Source organism: Hylobates moloch, unplaced genomic scaffold (assembly GCF_009828535.3).
Source record: "Hylobates moloch isolate HMO894 unplaced genomic scaffold, HMol_V3 SCAFFOLD_10, whole genome shotgun sequence".
Classification (NCBI taxonomy): Eukaryota; Metazoa; Chordata; class Mammalia; order Primates; family Hylobatidae; genus Hylobates; species Hylobates moloch.
The window spans coordinates 93,079,311-93,099,431 of NW_026652285.1; the positions used below are offsets into that span (position 1 = coordinate 93,079,311).

Consider the following 20,121-nt stretch of genomic DNA (forward strand, 5'->3'; position numbering starts at 1 on the left):
AATAATTATTATTACATGATTTTTGGAAGTAATTATTATGCAGGTGACCAGTTAGACGAGCCCATGTTTTATGGCCTGAATTTCGGGGTTGGTTTATCATGTCCTCAGCATGGAGGTGTAGAGAGTTTTCAGATTACAGTAGAAGCACAGTTATTAACACCAGTTTTAAAAAAATGATTACCAGGGTCAGACTGTGACCTGTTGGCATACCTGTGGCCTTGGTTAGCTGCCAAGCTATAAACACCTTTACCTGTGGCTTTTGTGGGGAAATGAGAGAAGTCTGCCTGCCTTCTCTGTGAACCCAGGGGGTGTAGAAAAAAATGGAGCCTTCACCAGACACTGGAAATCCTGTTTCCCTGCCTTGCCAGCTTGCTATGGAACCAAGGATCCCTTCCCTTGTCTAAATTTTAGTCTCCCCATCTGTTAAAGTGGTGGTTTGTTCACCCTTTCAACATAGTGCACATGTGTAGGGAACCATGCTGTAGGCAGGCACCATGCTAGGAATGACAAGTGTGGCATGAAGATGAATAGGATGCAGCCTTTGACCTCAGGAAGCTCCCGGTCCAGCCAGGCACGGTGGCTCACGCCTGAAATCCCAGCACTTTGGGAGGCTGAGGTGGATGAACTGCCTGAGCTCCGGAGTTCGAGACCAGCCTGGGCAGCTTGGTGAAATCCCATCTCTACCAAAAATACAAAAAATTAGCTGGGCATGGTGGCATGCACCTGTGGTCCTAGCTACTTGGGACCCTGAGGTGGGAGGATCACTTGAGCCTGGAGGCAGAGATTGCAGTGAGCTGAGATCGCACCATGCACTCCAGCAGCCTGGGTGACAGAACAAGACCCTGTCTCAAAAAAAAAAAAAAAAAAAAAAAAAAGAAGCAGCAGCTCCTGGTCCAGAGCTAGGGGGTGGGGCTAGGGGGACAGACAGATTGATAGATAATTGTGGGAGGGTGTCGAGACAAGGAGTGATCAGCTCTGTGCAAACCACAATGACCTCTAAGTTGCCTCTGACGGCAAAATTATTTGATTCTATGAACTCAGTCTAAGCTTTGTTTCTCCCTCACTCGGTAACCTCGGATAGGTCACTTCTCTAATCAGGGCTTCAGATTGACTCATTGATCAATGTATGAAGTCTAGAACAAATGAGTTGCTCCCAGTCATTCTTCATAAAGGATGTTATACAAAGATTTGACCCACCAAAAGCTGCATTGACTATTTGAGAGATATTTTGTCTTCTTGTTTTTATCAATTAGGTCTACATACTACATTCAATTAGAGATTTTGATTGATATGATTAAAACAGTGTGATCATAAAAGACTGACTTAGATAGATAGAGATAGTTAATTAAAGATACCTTTAAAGTTTTCCCCACATTAAAATACAGAGGCGTCATTTTATTAATGAACTCCAGTATTTACAAGGCATCCTTTCTGGGGTCAAGCAATCCATAAGTCGATCCGCGTGAGGTGGGTGAGCTCCTGGCCCCAAGACGGGTGTGTAGGAGAAAGAGGAAATGTATGAGAGCTGTTGCCCGGGAGCCAAGGCTCTTGCTGGGCATTTCATGAAGGAGACAAGGTACAACCAACTGCCCAAGATATAGCCAGAGGAGAGCAAATAAGAAGAGAGTGGATACAACAGGGTCATTTGTATGATTCAAATAGTATTGGTGGAACTGAGGTTTGAACCCAGGTGATATGGTGTATTCAAAAGCTAATGCCAGGCCGGGCACGGTGGCTCACACCTGTAATCCCAGCACTTTGGGAGGTCGAGGTAGGTGGATCACCAGAGGACAGGAGTTTGAGACCAGCCTGGCCAACATGGTGAAACCACATCTCTACCAAAAAATACAAAAAAAAAAATTAGCTGGATGTGGTAGTACACGCCTATGATCCCAGCTATTCCAGAGGCTGAGGCATGAGAATCACTTCAACCCTGGGGGCAGAAGTTGCAGTGAGTTCAGATAGCGCCACTGCACTCTGGCCTAGGAGCGAGACTCTGTCTAAAAAAATAAAAATTAAAATTAAAAAAAAGCCAATACCAGCCACTCCTGTAAATCCCAACTACTTGGGAGGTTGAGGTGGGAGGATCATTTAAGGCCAGGAGTTCAAGACCAGCCTGGGCAACATAGCAAGACCATAGCAAGGTGGTGATATGCACCTGCAGTGCCGGCTACTCGGGAGGCTGAAGTAGGAGGATTGCTTGAGCCCAGAAGTTCAAGCAGGCAGTGAGCTATGATTACATCACTGCACTCCAGTCTGAGCAACAGAGTGAGACCCTGTGTCTTAATGGAGGGGACCTTCCAAGTCAAGTTGTCCAACTTCTCATTTTCAGATGGGGAAACAGATATCTAGAAAGCAGGAGAGGTCCGGCGCAGTGGTTCACGCCTGTAATCCCAGCACTTTGGGAGGCCAAGGCGGGCGGATCATGAGGTCAAAAGTTTGAGACCAGCCTGGCCAACATGGTGAAACCTCGTCTCTACTAAAAGTACAAAAATGAGCATGGTGGTGTGTGCCTGTAATCTCAGCTACTGGGAAGGCTGAGGCAGGAGAATGGCTTGAACCCAGGAGGCGATATCATGCCACTGAACTCCAGCCTGGGTGACACAGCAAGACTCCGTCTCAAAAAAAAAAAAAAAAAAAAGAAAGAAAAGAAAAAAAAGAAAGCAGGAGAGGTCTGGCCAAAGTCATGCAGGAAAGACTCATTCAAGGTGAAGTAGTAAATCAGCATATGAGCCATAAGTGGGTCCAGGCCTCTGCCCCTCCCCTGCCCAGAGATGTATGCCATGCCACTTTTGTCAGGCCCCCAGCAGTCCTCTTGAGTTTTTATATTGCCAAAATTTATTTTAAAATCCTTCTGTTTGAGTGTTCCGTGACATGTGACCTTCTTATGAGTTTCAGAGGTAATCCCTGCCCGGGTGGAGGAATGCCAAAGTGACCTTCAGGACCTCTTTCAGCTTGGAGAAGTGGAAATTCTGTTGCCAGAATTCCATGGCTCTTTAAAGCTAATCTTCACTCTTTTACAGCTCTCAGAAGGAACTCTCACGTCTGGCCTTTCTCTGTTGTCTGTTCTGCTCCCTGATCTTCGGGCTTAAGCTGGGGCAATAGTTCCAAGCGGTTTAGCTGGGACCATTCAGATTTGTGTCTTATAGCTGCTTCTTCCAAGATTACAATTCAAAGTCCCAGATGCCTCTCCCTGCAGAGGAGAGGAAACATCTGGGCTGGAGCTGCAGGGAGGGAGCCCAGCTGTGTGGGACATCCCTCGGGTTAGGAGCCTGTGAGCTGAAAGCTCTTCATTGCAGATGTGGTTCTAACCATCGGGGTCTGGGTCTCACCCATGAGGCTTCGACAGGCCCCAGGCATGTGTGTGCAGGGACTCTGAACACTCAGCCTGCAGGAAAGAGGCTCTGGGGAGTTATATGTGGCTGGTGTGGTGGCAAGCAGAGTTTGTATGGACATCGAACTAAAATAGAGAGATGCAAAGGCAGCTAGACAGAAAGTGGGTGGGGGGAAGCATTCCAAGGAACAGACCTCTGCAGCAAGGAGCTTGGTCTGTGCAGGTCACAGGGAAAGCAAAGAAGAATATAGGCTCAAACCACAAGTCATTTATTCCCTCATCCTTCACGGCTAACCACAGCATTTAGCCATGCACTTGTGGTGTGACTATGTAGATCCCTCCCACAGCCAGATGACCCAATGTCAGCTGGAGTGTTTCCCACTCCAATGGCTGGTTCATCCAGCCTGTAGTCACCGCCCTCTGGCAGAGGCACCACTCTGGGCTGACCCCTCTGTGATGGTCAATTTTATATGTCCACATGACTAAGCTATCATACCTAGTTATTTAATCCAACATCAATCTAGGTGTCACTGTCAAGGCATCTTAGAGATGTGGTTAACATTTATCATCAGTTGACTTTAAGAAAAATACCCTCGAGACTAGCCTGGCCAACATGGTGAAACCGCGTCTCTACTAAAAATGCAAAAAAATTAGCCGGGCGTGGTTGCACACACCTATACAGCTACCCGGGAGGCTGAGGCAGGAGAATTGCTTGAACCTGGGAGACAGAGGTTGCAATGAGGCGAGATTGCCCCACTGCACTCCAGCCTGGCGACAGAGTGAGACTCTGTCTAAAAAAAAAAATCACCTGAGGTCAGGAGTTCAAGACCAGCCTGGCCAACATGGTGAAATCCTGTCTCTACTAAAAGTGCAAAATTAGCCAGTCATGGTGGCACGTGCCTGTAATCCCAGCTACTTGCAAGGCTGAGGGAGGAGAATTGCTTGAACCTGGGAGGCAGACGTTGTAGTAAGCTGAGATCATGCCATTGCACTCCAGCCTGGGCAACAGAGTGAAACTCCGTCTCAAAAACAAAAACAAAAACTGACGTTTCCTGGAGAAAAAATTCTGTCTGGAGACTCAAGCATTAGTTCCTGCTGAGTCGCCAGCCTGCTGGCCTGCCCTATAGATTTTGGACTTGCCAGCTCCCACAATCATGCAAATTAATTTCTTAAATACATCTGTTTATGAACAAACATATATATACACACACACACAGAGATGGTCCCTGAATGATGATGGTATGCCTTATGATTTTTTGGCTTTATGATGGTGCAAAAGCTATGTGCATTCAGTAGAAATCATACTGTGATATTTGGTAAGTTAGGTATATTAAATGCATCTTCCACTTACGGTATTGGAGAAGCCCCATCGTAAGTGGACAAGCATCTGTATACATAGCCAGTGTATCTCCCATTGGTTCTGCTTCTCCAGAGACTGACCGACCCACCTTCCTTCACAGTCCTTGAGAACAGAGCTCGTCCCCTGAGCATCTAATGACACACGTGCAGGTCTCAACTCCTTGTCCTCTTGCAAGTCCCCACATGTCTGTCACCCAGACTGGAGTGCAGTCGTGCGATCTTAGCTCACTGCAACCTCCACCTCCCAAGTTCAAGCGATTCTCCTGCCTCAGCCTCCCAAGTAGCTGGGACTACAGGCATGCACCACCATTCCTGGCTAATTTTTGTATTTTTTTAGTAGAGAGGGGGTTTCACCATGTTGGTCATGCTGGTCTCGAACTCCTGACCTCAACTGATCTACCCACCTTGGCCTCCCAAAGTGCTAGGATTACAGGCGTGAGCCACCACGCCCAGCCCAGCCTCCTTCTTCACATTCATGACCCTTAAAAGGCTAGAAGCTCCCAGATGGGATGGAATTGCAGGGAGAACAAGCTTGGTGGCAGCTCAAAGAGCTGAGAGGTGTGAAATCCAGCAGTGAGCCGTGAGCTCATGTCTGCCTTTCAGGATGCAGGCAGCAGCCTGGATAACTGGGTCTATCTGCTGTGATAATTCTCAGGCCTTGGCAAGAGAGGCTATGCCAATATTTTCATGGCACCCAAAAATGGTTTTCCTGGGAAGAAACTCCTTTGTCAGTGTCCACAGCACCAGGGGAGGTGGCTATTTCCTGCCATCTCTGTAAACAGGATGGAGACCAAGGGCCTTGTATCAGTTGGAATTCTTGATTATGAGCAACCAGGACCAACTCTGTCCATCCAAAGCAAAAGGGGGACTTCCTGGAGGGTAGTGAAGGTACACAGAACAAACAAAAGGCTGGAGAACAGGCTTGGACAAAGGGCAGGACCAAGAGAGGAATTCTGGCCAAGGGAAGGCTGCAGGCACAGTCTGATCCAGGGTTCTCTACTGTGGGTGAGTGATCTCCAAGGGTCTCCTCACCACTCAGTCAAGAGTCAGCCCCAAGAATGATGATCTGATTGGCTAGTGTTGCATTTTCCATGTGCCTGTCCACTAGCCAGGCAGGATGAGATGCCGTGGAAGGATTTAGCTCCACTAGGATTGCACAGCGAAGGTGGCCATGGGAGGTGGGTGCTAGTTTTATCCTTCTCAAAATGGGGAGCTCCTCCAAAAAGGAACCAGAATTTTAAGGTGGGGGTGGATGCTGGACAGATCATAAGTGACAGCTAAACCTCTTGGAGCTATTGCCCAACTTAGGCCAGTAACAGATGAGGCCAGGCGCGGTGGCACACACCTGTAATCCTAGCACTTTAGGAGGCTGAGGCAGATGGATCACGAGGTCAGGAGTTGGAGACCAGCCTTGCCAATATGGTGAAACCCCGTCTCCATTAAAAATACAAAAATTAGCTGGGCGTGGTGGTGGGCGCCTGTAGTCCCAGCTGCTTGGGAAGCTGAGGCAGAATAATCACTTGAACCTAGGAGGTGGAGGTTGCAGTGAGCTGAGATCGTGCCATTGTACTCTGGCCTGGGCGACAGAGCGAGACACCATCTTAAAAAAAAAAAAAAAAAGGACCAAGGGTAGCCTGGGCACAGTGACTCATGCCTGTAATTCCAGCACAGGAATTGGGAGGCCGAGGTAGGAAGATCCTTTGAGCCTGGGAGTTCAAGGCCAGCCTGGGCTACATGGCAAAACCCTGTCTCTATGAAAAATTTTAAAAGTAGCCTGGTGTGGTGGCAGGCGCCTGTAGTCTCAGCTACTCAGGAGGCTGAGCTGGGAGGATCAATTCAGCCTGGGAGGTTGAGGCTGCCTTCAGTGAGCCATGATTGTGCCACTGCACTCTGGCCTGGGTGACAGAGCAAGACCCTGTCTTGAAAAAAAGAGAGAAAGAAAGAAAAGAAAGAGAAAGAAAGAAAGAAAAGAAAGAAGAAAGAAGAAAGAAAGAAAGAAGAAAGAAAGAAGAGAGAAAGGAAGGAAGGAAGGAAGGAAGGAAGGAAGGAAGGAAGGAAGGAAGGAAGGAAGGAAGGAAGGAAAGAGTGGACAGGCTTTAGGATCTGGACTGGACTTAGAATCTGGACTTGGATAACCTAAGGTCAGGTTCTGCCATGTATTAAGCAATGTGGATAATAATGGCACCGACAGCTCACAAAATTGCGTGTGAAAACACTTTGTAAACTATGAAGTATTTTGAGCCCTGGAGGGCAGTGGGGATGGGACCATCATGCCTCAGGCAGCTTCTCATCTCAGTGCCCAGCTCAAGACCTGGCACCCAGTAAATGTCCCGTAAGTGTTTGCTGAGTGAATAGATAAACAAGTGATTATCATCATCCTTTTAACTTGATCATCAGCTTTGCAGAAGAAAAACAGGCAGATGCTGTTGGACCCTGATTCAGGTTTTGTGAGCTGAGGCCTCACAAATGAGCCTGCTTTTTTTTTTTTTTTTTTCCTGTTAACGCTTTTGACGTTTTCATTTTAATATGTGAAACCTGGCTACTTGTCTCAGGGAGAGTTTATGGAAAAAAAGCTTCCAGCTGGCTTTGGGCAGCCCATAAAAATGTATTAAAATGTCTAACTTTGACCAGTTAGAAATTAGGAGCTGTTGGGGGATGGAGACCGGTGACCCCACTCGCCCTGGTGAGGCCACTGAATTTCAGTAATTAGCTCTCTGGGCAGGAGGACTCGCTCCTAATTCCTTCCTGGTTCCGAGTCAAAGGATGAGGCCCCGAATCTGTTAAAGAGAAACCACAGCTTTCAGATAACAAACACATCTTTAGCACATGCAATCTTTGATTCAAATGATTTCAAAGGGCATGGGGGAGGGAAGGGTTTTTGTGAGCTTTAACTGAAGCAGTTCATCAGAGTGTCAGCTCTCCAAATCCTATCCCTCCCTCAGCTCAAGTCTGACCTCCTCCAGGAAGCCCTCCTTGGTAACCCCAGCCCATCACAGGTTTGTTCATCCACACGACTCCTTGCTTTAAAACTCTCCAGAGGGTCTGCCTAGCTTCACGGTCAAGTTCAATCTCCTTAGTTTGGCATACAAGGCCCTTTGTGATCTGACACCTTTTCACCTGTGTAGCCTCTTCTCCTACTCTCCACCCCCACCCTTTGACCCGGGTGTGACAAACAACCTTCACTCCTCTCCCTGGAATTTGGGCCTCAGAGCCTTGGACTGTGTTTTTGCCTTGATGGGGATTTTCCTTCCCCTTCTTCATGTGGCTGGTTGGTCCTTATTCCCGAAACTCACCCCAAGCCTCTCCTGCAGGGGTCGGGAGAGATTGAGCCCCAGGGCTGGGTTAGGTATCCCTGCTCATGCCCCAGAGCGCCCAGGTTTCTGCTCATCACACTTATTGGAAGGATCCATTTACTCACCTGCCTCTCCCCTCCTCTCCCCTCATCTCCCCTCCTCTCCCCTCATCTCCCCTTGTCTCCCCTTGTCTCCCCTCGTCTCCCCTTGTCTCCCCTTGTCTCCCCTCGTCTCCCCTCCTTTCCCCTCCTCTCTCCTTCTGTCCCCTCCTCTCTCCTCCTTCTCCTCTCCTTCCCTCCCCTCCCCTCCCTGACGAACTTGGTCCAGCTACAGTCAATATCTAGAGAAGGTATTGGCCTAGAGAACCTTGCTCAATCTTCAGCCCTCACACCTGCAGTACCTTGGGATCACTCCGGGAACCTTAACATGCTGATGCCTGTGTTCTCATCTTCAGAGATTCTGGTTTGATTGGCCTGGATGTGGCTTAGGCATGGGGTGAGGAGTGTGGGTTGAAAAGCTCCCCGGGTGGCTCTAAGGTGCAGCCCAGGTGGAGCACCACCATAATTTACAGCACACGACTCAAGACCCACCCAGCCACTTAGAGGAGCTGCACTCCAGGCACCTTGGGGAGTATAACCTTGAACTCGGAACCCCACCATATTTGCCATATTTGTTGTGTTGAAAGCAAACTTGTCATCTGTTTATCTGAGTCAGCAGCATTGAGCAGCTATACAGTCCCCCACAGGCCCTACCCAGTCTTCCGTGCTTGTTAAGAGAGACCGAAGCATCACAGTCACCTGTTAGAAGGATGCCTATCTGAGCCCCACCCCAAATCCAAGGAGCCAGACCGGGGACCCTGTGCTATAAACAAGTCTCCTGGTGATCCTCCTGCACACAAATGTGCCAGGGCTCAAAACATCCTAAAACAGGCTGCAAACTCCTGACGCCTTGCAGGGCCAGGTAGGAAAGTTCAAAGCAAAGAAGAGCCTTCAGGGGACCATGGGAGGACTGGAAAACGACTGGCTCTAGCAAATTCTTGTCCTTTGGGAATGTGGGCCCCATGTTGTCAAGTCCCTCTTTTTTAAAAAGAGAATGCCAAAAATCTGAATTTTTAAAAAGGTGAAACTTGTTTAAAGTTGACAGCTAATTCAAGCCATTTAAGTACACAGCTCAGACCAAACAAAACTTACCTGGGACCTGAATTGAGCATTTATTACCAATGTTTGCTGCAAACCCCACACGTGGATGAAGCTAGAGGGTGGTGTGCTTGCCTGGCCTTGTCTCGGCTCTCTCTTTTCTGAGCTGTTTTCCTGCTATGGAACTTGGGCCAGCACGGAGTAGGAGTCGGGGCGGGGGAGGAGGGGGGGCGGCGGTACAGGAAACGGCCCCAGAGACTTGTGCCGTACGTGCAATTGGGAGGCTGTTTGGGGACATTATTCCTTACGTTTAACAGTGTTCTCTTCATGCCAACTCTCTGAAAAAATACCTCTCGGGTCTCAGGGACTAATAGAGTTTTGATTTGCCTCAGCAATGTTGTGCCAGTGTCTTATGGACACTGAATTGCGTGGGATCAAGTTTCAGCTGCGAGAAAGGTCAGAGGGCAATTTGTGGCCTGTCTCCATGGCACATAGGACCTCAAGGTCTGCACTTGTATACCTGTCATTCCTGGGTTCTTCTGACCTTTCCAACTTCTGTTTTTCATTTGATGCTTGTCACATGACCACTCCTGTAAAATTTTATTCTTGTATATCAAATAAAGAAGTTAAGTGCTTTCTGAAATAAGGCATGCTATAAATAAATAAGCCCATAAAAATAGTAAGTGCTCAAAAAAGGGTTATTGAATACATGACTACTTGAATGATTCATTTTGTGGTTGCACACAGGGCCTTGCACAGAGCAGGTGTTCAGGAAATGAGGGGAGGATGGTAGAGTGGAAAGCAGCAGTTTTGAGATGGAAAGACAATAGCCCTGCCATTTCCTAGCGACTGGGACTTTAGCCAAGCTGTTTAATCTCTCTTAGCCTCAGTTTCCTCATCTGTACAATGGGGACAATCTCAGTGCCACCTTATCGGAGTTGCTGGGAGGATTAAGATGATGTAAAGTGCCTGGCATGTAACAGGCACTTAATAAGTGGCAGCTGTGATTATTTCAACACCAGAAATACCCTCATCTATGAATGTCATTGTTAAATGACTTAGTAAATGCAGTAATATGTGCAACATGAGTGAGGATGCTCTCCCTTTGCTCAAGCCAGCTAGAGTGTGACAGAGAAACCACATGGACTCACTGGGTCAATAAAATGGGGAGGCCTTCCAGAAGCTCTCGATTCCCTCCGCTCCTTGTGCCAGGTCTCTGCTCCCCTCCACACCAGGGCCCCTCCGATTACAGCAGTGATGGCAGGTAGCTCCCTGTCTGAGTGTGACTGCCCCGTCACTCCCCTCTCAGTATGCTCATGTGCTAAAGACCCTGTCCTGCCTGCCCCCATCATCCAACTCTCTAGCCCCAGCCCTGCACATTCCCTTTCTGGAAGCCTCTGGCAGTTTTCTGCAAGCTTCCCAGTCCCTTCCCCAGCCCTGACTGATCCCTCTCCTGGTCATCACTTAAGTGAGCAAATTCATCTTTGAACGGTTCCTTGACCTTTTGCTTGACAGATGCATGCATGCTTTAGAACGCGCAGGTCACACGGTACACAGGAGGTGCACTCAGAGATGACTGAATGTAGTGTCTGGGGCTCACTCCCTCTGAGGGTTGGACATCAGGCAGACAGTCAGGAAAGCAACTCTCTAATGTTGTTACGGGGAAGAAAATACATCATATAGATCCCTGCGATGGAAGGTGGTCTACGGTGAGTTGTAGGTTTCCCTAAGGGCCTAAAACTTATTCATAAGAGGCACTGTTGCATAGGGCAGTGGTTCTCAAAGTGTAGCTCCAGACCTGGAGCATCAGCCTAGACTGGTAGCTCTTATAAATGCAAAATCTTCAGCCTCACTCCAGAACTACTGACTCAAACCATGTGGGGCCCACCCAGCGCTCCCAGTTTTCACAAGCCCAGGGGTGAGCCCATGCAGGGCCGGGTTTTGGACCACTGGAGTGGTGGATTCATTTGGAACCCGTCACCTCATTTGTCAACAGCGATGACCCTAATCATGGCAGTGGCTTCTGGAAGGGCCACGAGATGAACGCGGGAAGCCTGCCTGGCACGTGGTTGGTGCTGAGCCACCGTCCCCTGCGACCGATCACCCACTACCTTTGGAGGGTCAGCTACCGCCTGGCGCTGTTCTCTGTCAGTCATGGAACCCAAGATAAGGGCTCCAGCAGAAAGGAGAAACAGGATGAAGGTCAGGGAAAGCTGATCTGAAACTTAGGCTGCGGCCCTGAATGCCAACCTTACGACCTCTCTTTGCCTCTGTCTGCGGCGGAGACTCACATGTTTCCATTACTTTTCTGTAATACAACAAAGCAACGGAATCCTTGGGATTCCGGCCATCCCAGGGCCACCTCCCGGGTCCATTGCGGGGCAAGCGCTTCTTCCACTACGCCCCCCACCCGCCTCGTCTGCTTTGGCCGCGCTCCCGCGAAGGCCGCGGTGGGAGGCCCCTGATGGGGCGCGCAGGCCCCGGCTGCCAAGAGCAGGCCGGGCGCGGGCCAGGAGCCGGCGCCTGCGAGCCAGGGCAGCCCCGCGCGTTTGGAATGCGATCGCCGCTCAATGCTTTCCATATGGCGGCGGCGCGGGCCCACCCGGCCGCCCGCGGCTCCCCAGCCCCGCGCCCGCCCCGCGGGTTCTTGTCGGTCTCCCGGACCCGCCTGGGCGCTCGGATGGGGACCACGGATTACCAAGACTAGCATAGTGCAGGGTACGTAGGAGGCATCCGGAGGCTTTGATGAATGAATGCTAAATACATGACTTACTGATAGAAGGCGTCAGAGAGTCGGCTCCTTAAATAACCCAACACACAGTCCCCCAGCCTCGGCTCCACCAAACATCGATGGGAGCCTGCCATGGGCGAGGACCTTCTCTTCTATTTGTGTAATCACAGTCCCAGGTCCCTGTTTGTTCTCCAGCTTTGCCCAAGATGACAGTTGGGCTCAGAGCTGGTGATGTGACTTGCCCAAAGTCACACAGGTAGCAAGGAGCAAGTCGGGATTTGAATCCGGGTTAAAGGACTCTATGTCCAGTGCTCTTTCTATCCAAACTCCAGAGGGAGGGGACCCTGCTGACACCTTAATCTACCCTGGCCTCCCTGGGAGGCTTTTCTCATTGGAATCCCAGAGTTACTAAGATTTATAAAGGACACAACTGTCCCCTTAATCCCGGGCACGGTGGCTAATGCCAGTAATCCTAGCACTTAGGGATGAAGAGGTGGGAGGATGGATTGAGCCTGAGTTTGAGACCAGCCTGCGCAACATAGCAAGATCCTGTCTCAAAAAAATAAAAAATATGCCAGGGTGACAAAGAGAAACTCTGTCTCAAAAGAAAAAAATAAGATAAAATAAGAAAAAAAAAAAAAGCCCCAAAACAAAGCATAGAACCCCCCAGTAAGCTCTACCCTGCTCCCCTCTCCCAGGGTTTTGAGCTTCAAATTTAAGGACGAGTGATTGCCTTAAAGAGAAGTCTGTGACTTTCATGTTGCGTTTATCTAATTAGCTATAATGGCACTTTTTTTTTTTTGAGTCAAGGTCTCACTCTGTCACCAAGGCTGGAGTGCAGTGATGCTATCTTGGCTCACTGCAGCCTCGACCTCCTGGGCTCAAGTAATTTTCCTGCCTCAGCCTCTGGAGTAGCTGGGACTACAGGCATGCACCATCAAGACCAGCTAATTTTTGTATTTTTAGTAGAGATGGGGTTTCACCATGTTGGCCAGGCTGGTCTTGAATTCCTGACCTCAAGTGACCTGCCTGCCTCATCCTCCCAAAGTGCTGGGATTACAGATGTGAGCCACTGCGCCTGGCTGAATTATACACTTTAAGTGGGTAAATTGTATGGTGTGTGAATTGTATCTTTAAAAAGCTGTTACCAAAAAACTCCAAGCTTTGCTGCTCCTCACTAGCCACGTGACCTTGAAGAGTGACCTCACCTCTCACCTCTCTGAGCCTCAGTTTCTTTATCTGTAAAATGGGCAGGATAAAAGTAGCTGCCCCAGGAGGTTGTTGTGAGGTTTTAAGGGGAGGAATTACGTAACCAGTTAGCATGGTACTTGATATACAATAAACCCTTGACAAATAATAACACTAGCTAGTGTTCACCGAGGGCTCACTCGTACCTGGCACTCCGCTAAGCTCTTAGGTCCATGATCTCATTTAATCCTCTAACCACTCTCATGCCAATTGTGTAGTGGAGGAGACCGAAGCTTAGACAGATGAGGCACGGATTAGAACGCTGAAGCTTGGGTTCTGAACCATGAGACAGTCTTGGTTTTTGTGTAGTTTTGTTTTTATGTTTGTATGCCTCTTTTAAATTACTGTAACCCACTTCATTTGGAGATGTTGCGCTGCACACCCTGAAATGAAGTTTCATCTGCCTATCCACCTCCTTCCAAATCGACTGTTTCCCTTTCTCTTGTGTAGAATACTTTATAAGGTATAAAACGCCCCCACTGAAAGGCTGCACGAGACCTGGCATCTACCCAGAGTGTAGTGGGCAGGGCCTACAGCCCACCCCTGTGAAGTGTTAGGCCTTTGGGAAGAAGGCCCAGGCTAGACGACTTGCTTCCAAGCCCCAGCGCTGCCACCTCCTAGCTTGTAGAGACCTCCTCGCCTTGGTCTCGTCATCTGCAAATATGCGGATTACGATCATATGTACTTGCCAGGGATGTTGGGAGCTTGCTCACAGGCTCTCAGAGGCCCCAGAGCCTCACAATCGAGTTCTCCTGAGACCCCCATTGGCAGGGAGATGGCACTCCTGGGGCTGGCCCACGCCCAGCAAGCTCCCCAGCCAGCTGTGCTGAGGCGGCAAGTGCTAAAAATAACAGTCACGTCTTGCAGGGACATAGGCTGGCCCAGAGGCAGATGGGAGTCGGGGAGGAAGCGGTGGGGATGCACCACCAGGACTCTCCACCTGCAGTGTGCAGATATGTGGGTGTGTATGGGGGACGATTCCTTTACCCAGTGCAAGGCCCCTAACTACAAAGGAGCGTGGTTTCAGGTCACGTGGAGTGGGCGGGACCTGTTCCCTGTAGCCAAGGCAATGAAAAAATCCTCTAGTGCTGTCCAATGGAAATATTACATGACCTGCATATGTAATTCTAAATTTTCTAGGAGCCATATTAGAAGAAAACAAGAAGCAGATGAAATGAATTTTAATATAATCTATCAAAATTTTTTTGTTATCATTTCAACATGTCATCAATATAAAAATATAAATGAAATATTAAATTCTCAGCCGGGCACAGTGGCTCCTGCCTGTAATCCCAGCAGCTTGGGAGGCCAAGGCGGGCGGATCACTTGAGGTCAGGATTTCAAGACCAGCCTGGCCAACGTGGTGAAACCCCGTCTCTGCGAAAATACAAAAAATGAGCCGGGCATGGTGGCAGGCCCCTGTAGTCCCAGCTACTTGGGAGGCTGAGGCAGGAGACTCACTTGAGCCTGGAAGGCAGAGGTTGCAGTGAGCTGAGGTCGCACCACTGCACTCCAGCCTGGGCGACAGAGTGAGACTCCGTCTCAAAAAAAAAAAAAAAAAAGAAATATTAAATTCTCTTTCTGATACTTACTAAGTCTTTGAAATCTGGTGTATATTTCAGACACAGCATCTCAGTTTGGATCAGCCACATTTCACGTGTTGTGTGAGTTTCAAACAATCTCTCGGAGATTGTTTGTTTTGAGATGAAGTCTTGCTCTGTCTCCCAGGCTGGAGTGCAATGGCACGATCTCAGTTCACTGCAATCTCCGCCTCCCGGGTTCAAGCGATTCTCCTGCCTTAGCCTCCCAAGTAGCTGGGACTGCAGGCACCTGCCACTACACCCAACTAATTTTTGTATTTTTAGTAGAGATGGGGTTTTGCCATGTTGGCTAGGCTGGTCTCGAACTCCTGACCTCAGGTGATCCTCCCGCCTTGGCCTCCCAAAGTGCTGGGATTACAGGCGTGAGCCACTGCCTCCAGCCCTGAGATTGTTTTTTCATCTATAAAGTCAGGAAAATGATACTTTCCTCTGAGGTCTGTTATCAGTATTAAGTGTGATACTTGCAAGAAAAGCATATGCTCAACAAATGAGTGCTATCATCATTTTATCATGGCTATTTAAACAAATTAATGTGCAGTCTGTTCAGAACTAAAACTGGATCTCACAGCTGATAGCTGTTTGTGTACTTTTCCCACAACATTATGCTGCTTCTAGTCATGAATCAAATCACTGGATTTAAGGGTTTGAACCTGGCATAAACTGATCTTGGTTCAAGTCCTGGCTCCTGGTGCTTGTGTGACCTTGGGTGAGTGATTTTTTACCCTTTGAAGCCTGGGTGTTCTCTGCTATAAAACAGAGATGATAATAATCACACCTTCCTGATGGGTTTTTTATGAAAGTTTCATGGAGCGATGTAGGTAGAGCCTGCAGTGCCGTGTCTGGCACTAGCTAAGCACTCCATGATTGTTTAAGATTCTCTTATTCTGGCCAGGCTCAGTGGCTCATGCCTGTAATCCCAGCACTTTGGGAGGCCAAGGCAGGTGGTTACCTGAGGTCAGGAGTTTGAGACCAGCCTGGCCAACATGGTGAAACCCCCATCTCTACTAAAAATACAAAAAAAAATTAGCCAGGTGTGGTGGCGGGCGCCTGTAATCCCAGATACTTGGGAGTCTGAGGCAGGAGAATCTCTTGAACCCAGGAGGCAGAGGTTGCAGTGAGCCGAGATTGCACTTCCGCACTCCAGCCTGGGTGACACGAGACTCAGTCTCAAAAAAAAAAAAAAAAAAAAAAAAAAAAAAAAAAAAAAAAGGCCAGGCGCAGTGGCTCACGCCTGTAATCCCAGCACTTTGGGAAGCTGAGGCAAGTGGATCATAAGGTCAGGAGATCGAGACCATCCTGGCTAACACGGTGAAACCCCGTCTTTACTAAAAAATACAGAAAATTAGGGCGTGGTGGCGGGCGCCTGTAGTCCCAGCTACTCGGGAGGCTGAAGCAGGAGAATGGCGTGAACCCGGGAAGCAGAGCTTGCAGCGAGCCGAGATCACGCCACTGCACTCCAGCTTGGGCAACAGAGCAAGATTCCGTCTCAAAAAAAAAAAAAAAAAAAGATAAAAAGATTCTATTATTCTTACACTGGCATCCCCACAGTGGACGAAGCAAGCGGCTTCTGCAGTTGGCATCCTTACGACAACACGGTGAGGTTAGAATTTTCACTCTCATGGCAGAAGTAGAAGCTAAGGCTTAGTGAGCCTCTGCTTTCGAGCTCAGTAGAGGAAAGTGGATGCTGTTTGTCTCACTGGGGCTAAGCTTTTTTGAATGCAGAGGCTGTGTTACTCTCCCCAGCCCAGGCTGTGAGCACGGTGTCCTGCCCACAAGCTTCTAAATCCATCAGCTCCTCCAGTCCCACAAGGCAAATCCCCTCCTCAGTTCCCCCAGGGTGAGCCCCAGCATGACACTGGTACAGGACACTGCCCTTCCATGTCTCAGTTTCTCCATCTAAAAACAGTTGTGATAATTTCAGCCCTGGCGTTGGTATCAAAAGACCTGAGTGTGAATGTTGAGTTGGAATGGCCTTGAGCAACTGACTTTCCTTTTTTTTTGTTTTTGAGACAGAGTCTTGCTCTGTCACCCAGGCTGAAGTGCAGTGGCACGAGCTCGGCCCTCTGCAACCTCCACCTCCTGGGTTCAAGCGATTCTCCTGCCTCAGCCCCCCCGAGTAGCTGGGATTACAGGCATTGGCCACCATGCCCAGTTAAGTTTTGTATTTTTGGTAGAGACAGGGTTTTGCCATGTTGGCCAGGCTGGTCTTGAACTCCTGATCTCAGGTTATCTGCCCGCCTCAGCCTCCCAAAGTGCTGGGATTACAGGCGTGAGCCACCGCACCCGGCCTTGACTTCATTTTCTTAGTTTCTGTGTCTGCCTGGAAGAAGGGGCTAATGGTAGAATGTGATAACAGGATGTTAAGTGAAAAGGGAGAGCTCCAAACAATAATCAACATGATTCTAATTACATTTTTAAAAGTCAATCTACATGTATGTGTTTGTATCTACTTTCTCAAAAATACAAAGAAAATCAAAATGTTCCCAGCAGTACTCTCTGGACACTGGGCTCACAGGTGATTTTTGCTTTCTTCTCTATATGACTTTTGTACTTTCCTAGTTTTTCTTTTATTTTCCTTTTTTGGACAGGGTCTTGCGCTGTCACCCAGGCTGAAGTGCAATGATTTGATCACAGCTCACTGCAGCCTCCAACTCCTGGGCTCAAGGGATCCTCCTATCTCAGCCTCTTGAGTAGCTGGGAGTACAGGCATATGCCACCATGCCCAGCTAATTTTAAGTTTTTTTTATAGAGATGGGATCTTGCTATGTTGCCCAGGCTGGTCTCAAATTCTTGGCCTCAAGCAATCCTCCCGCCTTGGCTTCCCAAGTGCTGGGATTAGAGGCGTGAGCCATTGTGCTTGGCCTAGTTTTTCTATAATGAGTATGTGTCTCTTACAATCAGGAATTAGTAATTGAAGTCATAAATAATAGTTGCCCTTACTGCCCAGGGTTGCCTGAGGATTGCCTGTGGACACCCGTGAGGTGGCCTCTGTGAGCAAGCTTGTGTGGCACTGACTGTGCTTGCCCTGCCCTCCTGGGGTGCTGCCAGGCTGGCATCAGTAGGTCCCACAGGGCTTGCCCTTTGGCTGGGGGAGGGACCTAGTGCCTCCATGAAGATATGATCTCATCGAAGCTGAAGATTTCACCCAGAAGGGAGAGGAAGGAAAGAAACTGGAAGCAAATACCTGATTTCTTTTTTTTGTTTGTTTGAGACGGTGTCTCGCTCTGTCTCCTAGGCTGGAGTGCAGTGGTGCAACCTCAGCTCACTGCAACCTTTGCCTTCCAGGTTCAAGCAATTCTCCTGCCTCAGCCTCCCGAGTAGCTGGGACTACAGGCATGTGCCACCATGCCCAGCTAATTTTTTTGTATTTTTAGTAGAAACGGGGTTTCACTATGTTGGTCAGGCTGGTCTCAAATTCCTGACCTCAGATGATCCACCCGCCTCGGCCTCCCAAAGTGCTGGGATTACAGGCGTGAGCCACCATGCCCGGCCGCAAATACCTGATTTCTAATGCCAGTCCCATCCTTGCCTCCTTGGGCCAAACACTTGGCTTTTCTGGCCTTAGTTTCCTAATCTGTAAAAGAGGATTAAAGGGTGCTTGCCACACCGTTGAGGGAAGGGGTTGCATGTAGCCCCTCGGACCCTCGGCTCATTTGGATTAGGAGTCAGAGAAACCAAGTAAGGAGCGCACCTGGCGTATGGCCAGACCCAGGGAGCCGGCAGCACCTGGTATTCTGAGTGCACTTCAGGGGCTGTTCCATGATGAGGATCAGATGTTCCTTCCATCCAGCAGGAAGCAGGGGAAGGTTCTGATGCCCCAGTCAAGTCTGATTGGCTGTTGGGGGCGAGGGGTGTGACTGAAGCACTGACAAGGTGAGTGGAGGCAATGACCTGTAACACCTCCTCTGGCTTGGAAAGTGTTGCTTCATCAACTACAGCTGGAACCTCCTGGGGCAAGGCAGAAGGGCCAGAACAGGGAAGTCTCCTACTGAGGGGCTGTCATCGATGTCCTGAGACATTTGTGGAGTTTCTGGTATACACAGCGCAGACAGTTTCCCGAGAAGCTGATTGTCTAAAAGTGACACAAACCCTCTTCCCTGGCACGTGCCCCCGAAACGCCCATCAGAAACCTGAACGGCTTCCTGTTGCCAACTGAAGCATCCTCACCCTGCACATTAGAACCCCCTGCAGAGACTTCATCCTGATGCTCAGGCCTTGTCACTTACAGGGGTGAGATTCTGTCGCTGATGTTTTAAAAATCTCCCAGCACCTTTGGGAACTGCTGGGGGTGGGGGACCTACTGAATCTGCCCAGTGAAATTGTGGCTTTGCCTGCATCTTGCCTCCCCACCCTTGAATCACCTGTAAAAGATGCGATGTCACGTCTTTGATGAGCTTAACATAGAGCTTTGTTGGAAGAGAAATCATTCAGTGTCTTAAATTATCGTCTCATCCTGCTTTCAATAGGCCCAGGTGCTCTGGGGGGAGGAGGGGAGGCACTGCTGCATCTGATGCTGTCTACACTCCAGTTCATCTGACCCTTCTGCCTCCCTCCCCCATCCTGCCACACAGACCCTGCCCTCAGCCAAGACAGCTTCCCGTTTTCAAGTCGGTACTCTTCCCTTTTCCCCATCCTCTGCATTTCACAATATTCTCAGGCTGACTTTAAATGCCACTTCTTCCCTGACGCCTTCCCTCCCACAGATCTGGGATTCTGTGCTTTCTCTAAGCTTCTCCTACTCTCAGTCATAATGATCTACTTATCTGCTCATTTCCTCCACTGAACTAAGAGTTTCTTGAGGCCAGAGTGCACATCTTGCCTTTCTCCCTTCAATGTCGAACACAGTTAACAGGTGTAGGTGTCAATGAAGCTTTGCTGAAAGAATGGCTGCATCTCATGCTCTTTGAAGAGAGTATGTATCTCTTGCCATCAGAAATAGGCAATCAAAAGTGTACAGTAACAGCTGTTTCTCATGGGGGCTTGTTCTACAAATCCCCCTTGGGCTCAACACTCGGTGAGTAGGGATCAAGAGGTTATCGCTAGGACATCAGTTGCAGGGCCTAGACCCATCACTCGCTAGGCCAGACCTTCATGTGTGACATCCAGCTGTCAGTGGGAAGAAGTCAGTCTCCACTGCCTCCACAGTCTCCGCTGCCACAGTCAGACGTGGGAACAAGAAAAAGCAGCCCCAGAATGTTTGCTGCCATCGTGCACGGACGACACCATTGCACATAAAAGCACAGTGCTCCATTACTGCGGTTGGGCCTCCTGAAAACCCCTAGAGCTGGACAGGGCAAGGGGAGAGGTTTCCCCTGATCTTCAGCTGAAGGGCTAAGCATGACAGGATGCCAGGCTTAGAGCCCAGCTGGCCTGGGTTTCTGACCCATTGAGTCTGCTGTGCTACGATGCTCCCTCACCT

At 49.1% G+C, this 20,121-nt stretch overlaps 1 protein-coding gene across 7 annotated transcripts in view; it reads right to left on the reverse strand.

Moving 5' to 3' along the window:
- PHF19 (PHD finger protein 19) overlaps positions 1–20,121 on the reverse strand; it is a 104,755-nt gene that overhangs the window by 36,282 nt on the left and 48,352 nt on the right. Inside the window, exon 1 of one of the 7 annotated variants that reach the window (XM_058445942.1) lies at positions 11,791–11,805. The exons of the other annotated variants lie outside the window; for them this stretch is intronic. The gene's annotated coding sequence lies outside the window, so the exon portion shown is untranslated. Of the gene's footprint in view, positions 1–11,790; positions 11,806–20,121 lie in introns of those variants that run through there. 7 annotated transcript variants of the gene reach the window in all.